Source organism: Rhinopithecus bieti, unplaced genomic scaffold, assembly GCF_001698545.2.
Source record: "Rhinopithecus bieti isolate Rb0 unplaced genomic scaffold, ASM169854v2 scaffold_55715, whole genome shotgun sequence".
Lineage (NCBI taxonomy): Eukaryota > Metazoa > Chordata > Mammalia > Primates > Cercopithecidae > Rhinopithecus > Rhinopithecus bieti.
In genome coordinates, this window is record NW_016822769.1 from 52,284 (window position 1) to 69,185 (window position 16,902).

The following is a 16,902-nucleotide window of genomic DNA, read 5'->3' on the forward strand; positions in this document are numbered from 1 at the left end:
CTAGTGATGGTAAAAAGTGCTCATATTATGCATTCCAGGGAGCCCAGGAGCCCCGTCTCAGTGGCCAGGCCAATCAACGTAGCTCTATTTGCAATCGCAAGACGTCATGAGGCAGCGTATAAAAAGGGTACCTTTCTGGATCTAATGACCACACACTCTTTTGTAAACCCTAGGAGCCACTTTTAAAATACTATTGAGAGAATACATCTGCCAATTTTTATACGACACCGTCACAAATCTTGAATAGTTTGAAGGGGTAGCTGTTGAGTCCTAGGATATTTATTTTGGTGTCCAAATCTGGATGAGGCCCTTGTTCTAAATTTGTTGGGCAATTTTGAGGCCTGGCTCTACAAGTTATGCAGATGGATGTATCCTCAGGCAGCCTGGTAACCTGCCAGTCTCTCCAGAGACCCATCTAAAGTCCAAGTACATCCAAAAACTAGTTTAGGAATGACACAAGAGTACCCTGCCTGACTTCTAGCATTCTCTTTTGGTAATATAAATACAGAAATGGTGAGGGGGTAACAATTGTCCCAAGGTAATCATAGAATTGATCATATAATGCATGGAGTTGAATATTAGTTTTTAATTGATCAAAGCCCATTTGTCCACCTACAACTAGATTTTTTCTGATAAATATTAGTACTCTTTGAAAGTTAGAGATAAATGAGAAGACAGATCTTCCTCCTCCCTGACTGTTGAATGAAAGCAAGTTTCAGACAGAGTTCTGTCTCACATGCAGATATTTAGTGGTAAGCAAGTATGAAATAGGGACACAAACCCTTGTGTATGCATTGAACAGTCCCTTGGGTGTTCTGACAAACATTAAATGAAAAGTTCACCCCAGGGCAAATGTGACATTATTTTAGCTAACTGTTAATCTGAGTCATGTGACCAAAAACCTGCTGGAATCTGGCTAAACACAGGACCATTTGGGAATGAAACCTAGATTCTTAATTCTATGATGAGGGATGAAGAGCTCACTCTAGATTGTTAAATTCTATTCATGCAACTTTCTCCACATTTTAGCTTGTTATCTTTTTTTTTTTTCATTTTTTTATTATACTTTAAGTTATAGGGTACATGTGCATAACGTGCAGGTTTGTTACATATGTATACTTGTGCCATGTTGGTGTGCTGCACCCATCAACTCGTCAGCACCCATCAATTCATCATTTATATCATGTATAACTCCCCAATGCAATCCCTCCCCCCTCCCCCCTCCCCATGATAGGCCCCGGTGTGTGATGTTCCCCTTCCCGAGTCCAAGTGATCTCATTGTTCAGTTCCCACCTGTGAGTGAGAACATGCGGTGTTATCTTTAACTTGTTATCTTTAACACCATCCATTTCACCAGAGAAAGATAATCTTTAATATTTGTTAAAAAAATAGAAAACCTAATGTTGGAGAGACATGAAGTGAGCTGAAGCTTATAGTAGTCATATCTGGAATATGTCTTTTAAATTACATGCTAGCTAACTTTCTCTGGATTATATACTAATGATTAAAACATCTGACCATTCCTAGGATATAGACTTAAACTAACATTATTGAAATAGAAACATTTTAATAGCTCAAAAGGATAGTAAGGATTTAGAGGATATTTTGTTTGTGTATTTAAAATTTATATAAATTGTTTAGTAAGCTCTTCTAGTTTTATTTCAAACATAATCTAATATCTTAATCTGTATAACTCTAAAACTTTAAATTCAGGGTAAACAACATTGACAGTTATTAAGAATTAAAATAGTTAAACCTCTAGCCCATTTGTTCTCCCCATCTCATTTAATTTCTTAAAAAGACTGCAGTGTAGAGAAAAGAACATAAATTTTGAAGTCAGATCTAAAGTCAAATCCCAATTTTTCCACTTCCTCATTGTGTGAATTGAACAACTTGCTAAAGCAAAATTTGTTTCCTCATCTGTTAAATGAGATAATATCTATGTCATGGAGTAGTTGTGAGGATTAAATGGATAAACAAAATGTGTTTTTGGCACATACGAGATAGCCACTAAATAGAAATTATCATAATATTTATTATCAGGAGGGTTTTGAAAATAAAATAAAATGTGAGGTTTTAAATTATTTAAATAGGTGGCAGAGTACGATCTACAGCTCAAAAACCTTGAAAGTCCAATACTATTCTTTGTCCTGAGTGTGGACATTAACGTCCTGTATTTGTAAAGGGAAGTAAGGCAGAAAAGCTATTCAGGTTCTGACTGTAGATCATTCATGTTATCAGCCTTTTTTCCTGCTCTAACTGCCTTCCTCTTAAAAATGTTGTAACTGTTATTAGTATTTTACCTATCAGAACTGTAGTATATTAATAATTATACCAATGAGAAGAAAGGAGAGGTTATGTAATGTAGGAAGTAAGCATTTTTGTTATTGTGGTTGTGATGTTGATTTATTCCATGTTGTTCTATTTCACTGAGTGCAGAAAATGAAATTTAGGCCTCATATGCAAAGTTTTAGGCTTTATTTCTTCTCTTAATATATAGATCAATACCACACTCCTCTACCCTGCAGGTATATAAAAAAAAAATCAACTCTCTGAGAAAACTTCCTTGAGGACAGTTCTTCAATACTCTCAGAGTGAAAGACAGAAAATAAAAATGTTAGTCTATTGATTTACCAGCAGGGCTTACAGGGCCATGTCTAACAACAGTTTGTTTTAAAAGACTGTAATCACCTCCTGAGGAAGCTCAGAACCTAATCTGTTAAAATCATTTTCGCATCTTCAAAAGGGCAGGTGTTTGCTACTTATTCTCATTAACCTGATGAGGAATATTTTGTCTTTGTGCTTTTGTTTTAACTGCATTGAGAAACTAGAGCTACCAATATGCTTTAGTACAAAACAGTTATGAAGGTCATTTTAGCAGTGAATGAAATAATTACTAACATCTATACTGTAATTCACACTTTATAAAAATTATATAAGCAGGATATATAGCTGCTGTTATAGATTAGTTGCAAATATTTTGAAGGTGATATTTACTTTTCTTCATAAAAGAAGTTCAAATGAAATGATTATATAATTGAATTTGACAGGAGAATGGAAATGCATTTTTTTCTATGTGAATTTATCTGAAGGTAATGAAAATAATTGGAATAATGCTTTCTTTATCCATTCTTAAGGGGCTAAAAATAAGTTTGCCATTTTATTTTGCTTGTGGTGATCAGCCATTTCTTGAAATTACTCCTGGTGCAATAATTACACTCTTAAAGACAAGAGTGTGACTGGGGGTGGGTTCCTAATTTACCCAACTAACACCTGCTTGCTCTGGCTGTGGATTACTCACAGAACCATGTACTCTCAGAGAAGATCTTAAAGATGTTCTCCTAATCCAGACTCAAGTTTGCTGTTTAAATTTTCTCTGTAGTATAATTTTCAAATTATCCCCCAACCTCTCTAGCAATAGAGAACATATTGCTTGGTGGGATACCACAAAGTCCCTGAAGAATAACAGGGTACTAGGCAAATAATACCTGACTTAGGAATCAAAAGATCTGGGGTGGAATGCTGACTGACTTTTACAAGTGTGGGTTGCCTTTGAACTTAACATTCCTTTCCTGATCTATAAAATGGGTGAGTTGAGTTCAGAGATATTGTGAATAAATTGTTCAGCTTACATGGTTCTCTCGTGTCAATATCTTCAAAATTTCATTGGTCTAAATTTTCTAGAAGCAAAGGTGAAGGCATTGCCACAGTGAGAGTTTTCTAAATTCTGTCATCATCTAGCTTCTTCTTCTATCCTTTGTAATTCCTACAAACCAGAAATTAGAACTACTGTTGAGGTAAGTGTAACATTAGTAATGCTGGGTAATACATCGCATCATATCTGAAATCTCATTTTCTGGTTGATCAATCATTAGTGGTACTAAGATTAAACATTGTACTAAGGGGCTGAAAAACTGATTGCTTCATTGTAGTTATTTTTTCCTCTTTGCACATCAGAGATATTTAGAAAAGGGTTACATTTGCAGCTTTTCATGTTTTTCATCAATCATTCATGTAGTTGTTTCAGATGATAATTTTTACCTGGATTAGTAGTATTATTAGGAGTTCCAAAACGATGATTATGTAATCCAATAACTTATTCTAAATTTTAGTTGGCCTTCTTCTCTATTACTCTTTTATGGAAACTTATAAGTTTCCTTATAGACTCTATTCCACTACATCCACTATCACTGCTTGTTTTTAGAACAGTATTGAACAGCCTATGCACATATTAACATTTAACCTGTAGTGAATCCAGATTTCTTTATTTTACTTATACTCAGCTAATCATTCCACAATATTTTCAGTTACATCATCTCTCCTCCAGCTCAGTTTAGTCAATGCACATGTTACAAAGGAAGTTCATTCTTCATTGTTTGCTTCTATTAGGCAGCACTAGGGCTCAAAGTATGTAGAGAACATCATCCTCACTCTCAGTGCCCAAAATGAAGTTGCCATTTAGTGCATGACACAATTTATTTCCTAAAATGTATGCTTGTAGCTTTTTTGTAACAATATCCATCTCTAAAGCAGAAATTGTCTCTCACCTGATAATGTCTCCAGACTTATGTATCACACATTTATTTCTAGGCCACAGATTTTGTTTTGTTTTCAGTCAAACTACCTATATTTTAAAGATTAAATTGCCTATTTAGTATCTTTCCTTTCAACAGACATATTTTATACCACGATAGACATTTAAGAAAGACTTCAGGGCATATGTTAATGTAAAATTTTAAAGTCAATTTTATTTTATCTCTAATTCATCTGATTAGTCACCTAATCAAATAAAAATATGTTAAGTAGTTATACAATGCACAGATTATTTCATTAGTTTCCAGCCAAATTTTTATATGATAAAGACTTTTTTAGGTAGACCTAATTGTTTTCAATTATGTAGAAGGTTTAAGGCATCAATACATTCAAAATACTCGAATGTCTCATTTTTCTTGGCTTTGTGTGAGAATAGGTTGTTTTTATTTCCATTGAAATAATTAATAGGGTTAACCAGAGTTAATAAGAAATGTTTAAGTGTTCCGAATGTTGGCTTTTTGACAAATGTTCTCTCAATTTAAACTGTTAAAACTTTATAATCACACAAAAGCCACCTTGTCCTTTTAAACTACACAGATTAGTTTCTTCTTTTTCCAAATTACATTTAATCATTTTCATGAAAGTATATTAACAAAAATTATCTCTTTTACTACTTGTTTCAAAATATTTGCTAAGAAGGCAAAATATTAAATCATAGAGACAAATTTAGGGTAGGAGACTGTGTGCTGGGTCAAAAGAATTAAAGTTTTATTTAACAGAAATGGCTTTCTTCCCTTAAGGCCACAGGACAAATGTTAAGTTGCAGTTGGTGTTCCCTTAGCATTTTTCTGGAATTTCAAAAACAAGATTGTATGCTTCTCGTAAAAGCTGACTTTCTCATTGGGAACATTTTAATTATCCCAAATGAGTTCATAAGCATTTAAGTGAAAGGGTTGAGAAGGCAGCCTGTCACAATTTATGGCAATTATGTTTTAAAAAAGAAAAACATAAACAAGTAACAACAATTTCGAAAATGTCTTAAGCATTGACATTCTCACAACCTGTTTTGAAGGCCAAGATAATTGGCTTTAGAAGAAATGATACCATTATGCAAGCATTTTCTTATTTCTGATTTAATGAGAGTACAAAATCATAAAAATGGAATCCATTCTTACCACAGTTTAAATACTGTTTTCTCACTTTTATGACCATTCCCTGTTTCCATTGGCTGGAAGAAATGGATGTGTTGAGCTTAACAGTCCACAAGACTATCGGAACTATAAAATACGGCCAGGCACGGAGGCTCATACCTGTAATTGCAGCACTTTGGGAAGCCAAGGTGGGCGGATTGCTTGAGCTCTAGAGTTCGAGACCAGCCTGGACAACATAGTGAAACCTCCTCTCTACAAAAAAAACAAAAAAATTAGCCGGGCACAGTACCATATGCCTGGAGTCTTAGTTACTTGGCAGGGCTGAGGCAGGAGGATCTGCACTCAATGCACTCCAGCCTGGGTGACAAAGTGAGACCCTGTCTAAAATAAAACAAAACAAAAGAAAACAAAACGAAAATTATAAAATGTAATTACAGGATAGGCTATATTTGAAAATTTTGAAATATTTGAGATGAAAGTAAATTTCTTCAATAAACATAAATATTTTCATCTAAACTTCTTAGATCTATAAGATGCCAAGAGCATATAAATAGCTATAATGGCACTGCTTCCTCCCAAGAAACACTGCAGTTTTGCTTTTTTATAAAATATAATCATCCGGGCATGGTGACTCATACCTGTAATCCCAGCACTTTGGGAATCCGAGGAGGATGGATCACAAGGTCAGGAGATCGAGACCATCCTGGCTAACACGGTGAAAACCCATCTCTACTAAAAATATAAAAAACTAGCCAGGTATGGTGGCACACATCTATAGTCTCAGCTACTTGGGAGGCTGAGGCAGGGAACTGCTTGAACCTGGGAGGCGGAGGTTGCAGTGAACTGAGATCATGCCACTGCATTCTAGTCTGGGCAACTGAGTGAGACTTCATCTCAAAAAAAAAAAAGAAAAAAAAATATATATACACACACACATATATATGTATATATAATATACGTATATATATATTCAAAGCTCAATAAATGTAATGAGTATCTTAATTAAAAACAAAACTCAAATATTCTCATCCTCCATCCACCTGTGTGGGCAGAATTCTAATATAATTAACAGGGAGCATATCTAAGACTTTGACAACAGCAATTGGAATGCTAGTAAACTTACTATTATATGACGGAAAGTGTATAGCTTTGGAGTTAGCCAAATGTGATTCATGTCCTAAAATTTCTACTTACTACTTCAGGTGAATTAATGATTTTTAAATGTGTGTCGTAATCATTCTTATATCTACCTCACTCAATCATTTGAAGACTAAATGAACTTATGTTTGCAGAGGAAATGAAGAAACTAAATTTGGGTTTTCATATATAGTTTAAGTAGGGAAATGCCAAGACTGAGAATAAACTTCTAGCTTTGGAAGTGCAAGAAATGGTGAAACTGTAAGAATGCTGGAAGAAAAAATAAAAATATGTAATTAATTTGATATTAAGAGAAAGGTGGTGAATAGTACACAGCTTTTTGAATCTCCAGTGAATGAGAGACGGAATTTTCTGCTTCTGCCTTCTCTATGCTCATGCTAATGATTAAGCTAGAAAGTTGAGCAAATCTGTCTTTCCAATAAAGGGCTGAGTTGTGCCAGAACTAGAATATTCTGGGATCAATCTCATTAAAAAATGTTTTGTAACACTGGCTAAATTTGAAAACATTTCTCAATAGCACATCTGAAGGATACTGATGTTTGTAAAAAACAAATGAAAAATATGTGTTATTACACCATGTTCTTAGAAACCTCGTATCCAATAGTTTATGTACATCAGAATGAATTGACTAGAGTTCTCTTTGTTTTATACTTTTCTTTGCTTATTATAAGAAAAATTACACAATTGACCCTTGAACAGCACAGGTTGAATTGCACAGATCCACTTACACGTAGATTTTTTTTTAGTAAATATATCGAAATTTTTTGAGATTTGTAATAATTTGAAAACACTTACAAATAAACTGTGTAGTGTCAAAATGTTGAAAAAATTAAGAAAAAGTTAAGTATGTCATTTCTGTAAAATTATAACTGCATAACATCAACCATACTATATACTGTTCTACTATAATAATTTCAAGCCACCTCCTATTGCTATTGGGGTGAGCTCGAGTGTTGTGTCTGCTTGAAACACCCTGTGATGATAATCATCTCTGTATGACCAGTTAGTCTCTCCACCAAATTGCATATTTCAGTAAAACGTAATCTCCCACATGTCTTGTGTTTTTTTTCTTCACATTTAGTGCAATACCATGAACACAGAACACCACCATGAGACCCATGTAAAGTGACACTAATGATGCTTGAAGTGCTCCCAATAATCAAAGAAAAGTCATGACATTACAATAAAAATCGAATTCCTGCATATGTACCATGGGTTGAGGTCTCTAGTTGTGGTTTTCCACCATTTCAAGATTAATGAATCCAGCATAAAGACCACTGTAAAAAAAAAAACAAAACAAAAAGGAAAGAAAATTTATGAAACTATTGCTGCAGCTATGTCAGCAGGCACAAAATCCTTGCCCTTTGGCTGAAATACCTTTGTATTATATATTGAACATGTGTATTTTATGTTGGTGCAGGATTTCTGTAAGTAAGGCATAACTATGGACTTTAATATAATTCAACAAAAAGCAAAGTTACTGTAAAACAACTTAAAGCAAAAGTAAGGTGAAGGATCTAAAGCTGGAGAACTTAATATCTGTGAAGGGTAGTTTGGTAATTTTAAAGAGAGGTTTGACTCAAAAAATGTCAAGATAACAGGAGAAGCAGCTGCTGCCAACCAAGAGGCAGCAGAAAAGTTTCCAGATGCCATTAAGAAAATCATCAAGGAGAAAGAATCTGTGCCTGAACAGATTTTTAATATAGACAAATGTGCCCTATTCTGCAAAAATTTCCACAAAGGACATGTTTTAGTTGTAAGAAAGAGAAGCAAGCACTAGGATTTAAGACAGAAAGACTTAGGTTAACTCTATTGTTTTGTGTAAATTCAGTCAGATTTATAATCAGGACTGCCCTTCTCGATAAGCTGCAAATTCTTGAGCCTTAAAAGGAAACAATAAACACAAGCTGCCAATATTTTGGTTGTACAATAAGAAAACCTAAACAAGGAAAGCCCTTTTAAATATTATATTTCATAAAAGGGCTTTTCTGAAATATTAGATTGGTGCAAGAATAATTTTATGGTGCAAATTATCAATTGATCTGTTACTTTTGCAACCTAATCTTCTATTAGGTTGGTGCAAAAGTAACAGATCCATTGATGATTTGTCCCTGAAGTCAGAAAATACCTTGCCACTAAGAGACTGACATTTACAGTTCTTTTGATATTAGACAATGGCCCTGGTCACTCAGAACTCCAAGAGTTCAACAACAAAGGTAGGCGAAGGTGTCTGCTTACCCCCAAAAACAACATTTCTAATTCAATCTCTGGATCAGCAGGCAATAAGGATCTTTAAGGCTTATTATACACAGTACTATATGGAAAAAAAATATCAACACTATGGAAGAGAACCCAGATAGAGACAACATCATGAAAGTCTAGAAGGATTACACCATTGAAGATGTCATCACTGTTATAGGAAAGTTGTGAAAGTCATCAAGCCTGAAACAATAAATTCCTGCTGAAGAAAACTGTGCCCAGATGTTGTGCATGACTTCACAGGATTTATGACAGAGATAATAAAGAAAATCATGAAAGAGACTGTGGATATGGCAAAAATGGTGGGTGACAAAAGGTTTCAAGATACAGATCTTGGATAAATTCAAGAGCTAATAGACACCGCACCAGATGAATTAACACAAGACAACTTGATGTAAATGAGTAATTGTGAACCAATGCCCAAGGATGAGGAAGATAGACTTAGAAAAAGTAGTGTGGGAAAACAAATTGACATTAGACAATCTGGCAAAAGGATTGCAATGATTCAACTCTTCTTTTGACATCTTCTATGACATGAACCCTTCTATGATATGGACACTGAAACAAAACAAATGGTGGAAAATGAATGATGCTGTATGGAAACATTTTTAGAGAAATAGGAAAGCAAATTGGTCAGACAGAAAACAATGTATTTCTGTAACGTTACATCAAGTGTGCCTGTCTATCCGGCTTCCCCTTCCCCCTCTTCCACCTCTTCTGCCTCTTATACTTTAGAAGTGCAAGAGACAATAAAACCAACTCCTCCACTTTTTCCTTCTCCTCAGCCTGCTTGGCACCTAGACAATGAGGATGAAAACCTTTATAATGATCCAGTTTCACTTAATGAATAGTAAATGTATTTTCTCTTCCTTGAATTTTTTAATAACATTTTCTTCTGTCTAGCATACTTTATTGTAAAAATAAAGTCTGTAATATACATAACATACAAAATGTGTATTAATCAGTTGTTTATGTTATCAGTAAAGCTTTCTGTCAACAGTAGGCCATTAGTAACAAGTTTCAGGGAGTCAAAAGTTATACATGGATTTTCATTTCTGTGCTTTTGTTTGTTTCTTTGATTGGTTGGGTATTTTATGAGCTAATGGTTCTTTATTCATTTTTTTCATAGTTTCAACTTTTATTTTAGATTCAAATGGTGCATGTGCAAGTTCATTACATGTCACCTGATGCTGAGGTTGGGGATGTGAATGATTCCATCACCCAGATAATGAGCATAGTACCCAACAGTTAGTTTTTGAACCTTATCCACTTCCTCCTTCCTCCCTCTAGCAGTCCCCAGTTTCTGTTGCTGCCATTTTTATGTCCACAAGTACACAATGTTTAGCTCCCATTTATAAGTGAGAATATGTGGTATTTGGTTTTATGTTTCCAAGTTAATTCACCTAAGATAATAGCATGCCCCTGCATCCAGTTTGCTGACAAGGACATGATGTAATTATTTTCTATGGCTGCGTAGTATTCCATGCTGTACATGTAGCATATTTTCTTAATCCAATCCACATTAATGAGAACCTAGGTTGATTCCATGTCATTACTATTATGAATAGTGCTGCAATGAATATGCAAGTGTATACATCTTTTTGGTAGAATGATTTGTTTTCTTTGATATATACCCAGTAATGGGATTCCTGAAGTCTAATGGCAGTTCTCTTTAAATTCTTGAGGAAATCTCCAAACTGCTTTCCATAGTGGGTGAACTAGTTTACATTCTCACCAACAGTTTATAAGCATTACCTTTTCTCTACAACCTCACTAGCATCTGTTTGTTTTGGTGTTTGTTTTGTTTTTTGACTTTTTAGTAATAGCCACTCTGACTGGTGTGAAATGACATCTCATTGTAGTTTTGATTTGCATTTCTCTGATGATTAGAGATGTTAAGCCATCTTTTTATGTTTCAGGCTGCTATTAATAGTATGTCTTCTCTTGAGAACTGTCTGTTCATGTCTTGTGTATACTTTTTAATGGAATTATTTGTATTTTGCTTGTTGAAATGTTTAAGCTCCTTATAGATTCTGGATATTAGACCTTTATCCAATGATACTTTGCAAATATTTTCTGCCATTCTGTAGGTTGTCTGTTTACTCCCTTGATAGTTTCTTTTGCTGTGCAGAAGCTCTTTAGTTTAATTGGGTCCCACTTGTCATTTTTCTATTTTGTTGCAATTGCTTTTCAGTATTTAGACACCAATTATTTTCCAAGGCCAATGTCCAGAATGGTGTTTCCTAGGTTTACTTCTAGGATTCTTACCATTTGAGGTCTTACATTTAAATGTTTAATCTATCTTAAGTTAATTTTTGTAAATGGTAGAAGGTAAGCGTCCAGTTTCATTCTCCTATGTATATCTCACCAGCTATCCCAGCACCATTAATTAAATGAGAATTCCTTTCTCTATTTCTTATTTTTGTCAACTTGCTCAAAGATCAGATGGCTGTAGGAATGTGACTTTATTTCTGAGGTCTCTATTCTGTTCCATTGGTCTATGTGTCTGTTTTTGTAGCAGTACTATGCTGTTTGGGTTACTGTAGCCTTATAATATAGTTTGACACCAGGTAATGTGAGGCCTCTAGCTTTCTTCTTTTTGCTTAGGATTGCCTTGGTTATTCAGGCTCTTTTTTGGTTCCATGAGAATTTTAGAATAGATTTTCTAATTATGTGAAAGATGACATTGCAAGTTTAATGAAATAGTATTAAATTTGTAGATCACTTTGGGCAGTATAGACCATTTTAATGATTTTGATTCTTCCTATCCATGAGAATAGAATGTTTTCATTTGTTTGTGTCATGTACAATTTCTGTTAGCAGTGTTTTGTCGTTCTGCTTTTAGAGGTCTTTTACCTCCTTGGTTAGATGTGTTCCTAAGTATTTTGTGTGTGTGTGACTATTTTAAATGAGATTGTGTTCTTGATTTTGCTCTCAGTTTGAATATTATTGGTGTATGGAAATGCCACTGATATTTTTACATTGATTTTGTATCCTAAAACTTCACTGAAGTCGTTTATCAGTTCCAGGAGCCTTTTGGCAGAGTCTTTGGGGTTTTCTCAGTATAGAGTCATGTTATCACTGAAAATAGACAGTTTGCCTTCTTTTTTTCCTATCTGGATGGGCTTTATTTCTTTCTTTTGTCTGATTGCTCTGGCTAGTACTTCAAGGACTATGTTGAATATGAGTGGGAAGAATGGGCATCCTTATCTTGATCCAGTTATCAAAAGAAATGCCCGTTCACTTTTGCCCATCCAGTATGATGTCTGTGAGTTTGTCATAGATGGCTCTCAGTGTTTTGAGGTATGTTCTTTCCTAGTTTCTTGAGGGTTTTTATCATGAAAGAATGTTGGATTTTATCAAAGGCTTTTTCTGCATCTATTGAGATTATCATATGGATTCTGTTTTAAATTCTCTTTATGTGGTGAATCTCGTTTATTGATTTCTGCATGTTGAGCCAACTTTACATAAGAAGAAAGAAGCCTACTTGATAGTGGTGAATTAACTTTTTGATGCACTGCTGGGTTTGATTTGCTACTATTTTGTTGAAGATTTTTGTGTTTATGTCCTTCAGGGATATTGGGGGATATTGGCCTATTGTTTTCATTTTGTGCTGCATCTTTGCCAGGTTTTGGTGTCAGGGTGATTCTGACTTCCTAGAATGAGTTAGGGAGGAGTCTCTTCTCCTAAATTTTTTGGAATAGTTTAAGCAGAATTGGTACTAGCTCTTCTTTGTATGCTGGGCAGAATTCAGCTGTGAATCTATCTGGCCTGAAGATTTTTTTTTTTTTTTGGTTGGTAAGTTTTTTACTACTGGTTCAGTTTTGGAACTTAATATTGGTCTATTCAGGGCTTCAGTTTCTTTCTGATTTAATCTTCGGAGGTTGTGTGTTTCCAGGAAATTATAAATTCCAGAAATTTATATATGTCCTCTAGATTTTCTATTTTGTGTGTGTGTCTTAGTCCATTCTTGCTTTGCTCTAAAGAAATATCTGAGGTAGGTGATTTATAAAGAAAGAAAGAGAATTAATTGGCTCATAGTTCTGCAGAATGTATGGAAAACACATGTCAGCATCTGCTTGGCTTCTGGTGAGGCCTCAGGGAGCTTTCAACCATGGTCAAAGGAGAAGGGGGAGCCATCATATCTTATGGTAAGAGTGGGAGCAAGAGAGGGCAGGAGGTGCCACACTCTTTTAAACAATGAGATTTCACATGAACTCAGAGTGAGAACACACTCACCACAAGGACAACACTAAGGTATTCATGAGGGATTTTCCCCCATGACCTAATCATCTCCTACCAGGCCCCACCTGCTGAGGATTCCATTTCAACATAGGATTTAGCAGGAACAAACATCCACAGTATATCAGAGTGCTTAGAAGTGTTTGTAACAGTCTATGAGTATTTTTTTGTGTTTCTGTGCCATCAGTTGTAATTCCCTTTGTCATTTCTGATTGTGCTTATTTGGATCTTCACTCTTTTTTCTTTGTTAATCTGGCTATCAGTCTATCAATTTTCCTTATCTTTTCAGAAAATCAACTATTGGTTTTGCTAATTCTTTCCATGGAATTTTGTGTCTCAATTTTATTCAGTTATGCTTTGATTTTAGTTATTTATTTTCTTCTGCTAGCTTTGGGATTCATTTGTTCTTACTTTTCTATTTCCTTTAAGTGTAGTGTTATATTGTTAATTTGAGATCTTTTTAACTTTTTGACACAGATAATTAGTGCTATAATTTTCCTCCTAACACTTCTTATCTGCATCCTAGAGATTTTGCTATGTGTGTCTCTGTTTTCTTTTATTTCAAATATTCTTTTTCTGACTTAATTTTGTTGTTTACCCAAAAGTTATTCAGGACCAAGTTGTTTAATTGCCAGACAATTGTGTGGTTTGGGGAGATTTTCTTTGTATTGATTGCTATGTTTATTCCTTGGTGGTCTGAGAGTATGGTTAGTGTGATTTAAAGTTTTTTAATTTATTGAAACTTGCTTTATGACTGAAAATGTGGTCAATCTTGGATTACGTTCTATTTGTAGATGAGAATAATGTATATTCTGTGGTTGATGGGTGGAGTATTCTATAGATGTCCATTCGTTTCAATTGGTTCAAGTGTTGAAATTAAGAACAGAATTTCTATGTTAGTTTTCTGCCTTGACGATCTGTCTAATGCTATCAGTTGGGTGTTGAAGTTTTCCACTATTATTGTGTGTCTGAGTCTTTTCATAGATCTAGAAGTTGCTGTTGTATGAATCTGAGTCCTTCAATGTTGGTTGTATATATGTTTAGGATAGCTAAATATTCTTAATAAATTGAACTCTTAATCGTTATCATTATGTAATTTCCTTCTTTATCCTTTTTTACTGTCTAAAGTCTGTTTTATCTGATATAATAGTGACCTTTGCTCCTTTTTGTATTCCATTTGCATGATAGCTCCTTCCTGAACCTTTTATTTTGAGGCTATATGTTTCATTACATGTGAAATGGTCTCTCGAAGGTAACAGATGAAAGGGTCTTTATATACACACACACACACACACACACACACACACACACACAACTTCCAACTCTGTGCCTTTTAAGTGGGGCATTTAAACCATTTATATTCAAGGTTATTATTGACATATGAGGTTTTCATCCTATTATGAAGTTGTTAGCTGGTTGCTTTGTAGTTTCTATTTGGCTGGTTGCTTTGTAGTTTCTATTGTTTGGTTGCTTTATAGTGTCTGTGAGCTATGTACTTAATTTATTTTTTGTGGAAACATGTATCATTCTTTTTTTCTATGCTTAGAAATCCCTTAAAGATCTCTCATAAGGCTGGTCTAGTGGTAACAAATTCCCTTTGTGCTTACTTCTCTGGACAAGCTTTAGTTTTTTTATGAAGATGGGATATGAAATTCTTGGTTAGAATTCTTTTCTTTAAGAATGCTGAAAATAGGCTTTCAGTCTCTTGGATTGTAAGGTTACATGGATTGTAAGGTTGCTCTTGAGAAGTATGCTGTTAGCCTGATGGGGTTCCCTTTGTACATAATCTGGCCTTTTCCTCTAGCTATCTTTAAGAATTTTTCTTTTGTGTTAACCTTGGACAATCTGGTGACTATAGGCCTTGGTGATGTTTGTCTTGTATAATATTTCTTGTACCTGAATGTTTACCTCCCTAGCAAAATTAGGAAAATTCTCTTGGAATATTTCCTCAAACATATTTTTCAGGTTGTTTACTTTTTCTCCTTCTCTCTCAGAAATGCCAATAATTCATAGGTTTGTTGCTTTATATAATCCAATGTTTCTTGAAGAATTTCTTCATTTTTAAAACTACTTTTTTTCTTAGTTTTGTCTGATTGGGTTGGTTGGAAAGACCAGTGCTTGAGTTCTGAAAATTTTTTCTGCTGTTTGGTCCAGTCTATTGAGAAAGTATCTAATTGAATTTTGAAGTTCCTTAAATGAGTTTTTCAATTCCATAAAGTCTAACTGATTTCTTTGAAATATCTTTATCTCTTCATTCATTTCTTGAGTAGCTTTAGAAATTTATTTATGTTAGGCCAGGCATGGTGGCTTACATCTGTAATCCCAGCACTTTAGGAGGCTGAGGTGGGTGGATCACCTGAGGTCAGTAGTTTGATACTCACTTGACCAACATGGTGAAACCCCGTCTCTAATAAAAATACAAAAATTTGCTGGGTGTGCTGGTGGGTGCCTATAATCTGAGCTGTTTTGGATCTTGTCAAGCTTCCTTGTAACCTGTGCTTCAAATTCTTATTTTTTAAAATCATAACTATTGAATTAAAACTGACAACAATATAACTTCAAGGGTGTATAATCATTCTACTTCTTTTTTTTTAAGTTCAGGGTACACGTGCAGGTTTGCTACACAGGTAAACTTGTGTCATGGGGGTTTGTCATAAAGATTATTGCATCATGCAAGTATTAAACCCAGTACTCATTAATTATTTTTCCTGATCCTCTCCCTCCTCCCACCCTCCACCTTCCAATAGGCCCAGAGTGTGTTTTTCTGTTCTACGTGTCCTTGTAGTCTCATCATTTACCTCCCACTTATAAGTGAGGACATGTGGTATATGGTTTTCTGTTCCTGTGTTAGTTCGCTAAGGATAATAGCCTCTAGCTCCATCCATGTTCCTGCAAAGGACATGATCTCATTATTTTTTAATGGCTGTGTAGTATCCCATGGTATATATAACACATTTTCTTTATCCAGTCTATCAATGATGAGCGTTTAGGTTGATTCCACATCTTTGCTATTGTGAATAGTGCTGCAGTGAACATACGCATGCATGTGTCTTTAGAATAGAATAATTTATAGTCTTTTCAGATATACCCAGTAATGAGATTGCTAACTCAAATGGGATATCTGTCTTTAGATCTTTGAGAAATTGCCACACTGTCTTCCACAATGGTTGAACTAATTTACACTCCCACCAGCAATCCTTTTTCTCCACAACCTTGCCAGCATCTGTTATTTATTGACTTTTAATACTAGCCATTCTGACTGGTGTTAGATAGTATCTCACTGTGGTTTTGATTTGCATTTTTCTAATGATAAGCAATGTTGTTAAGAAGGAAATTTATAGCACTGAATGCCCACATAAAAAATTAAAAGGAGCTCATTAACGATCTAACATCACAACTATAAAATCTAGAGAACCAAGAGCAAACAAATACTAAACCAAACAAATACTAAAACCAGCAGAAAACAAGAAATAACCAAAATCAGAAGTGAACTGTAACTGTGAACTGAAGGAGACAGAGACATGAAAAATCATTGAAAAGGTCAACGAATCCAGGAGGT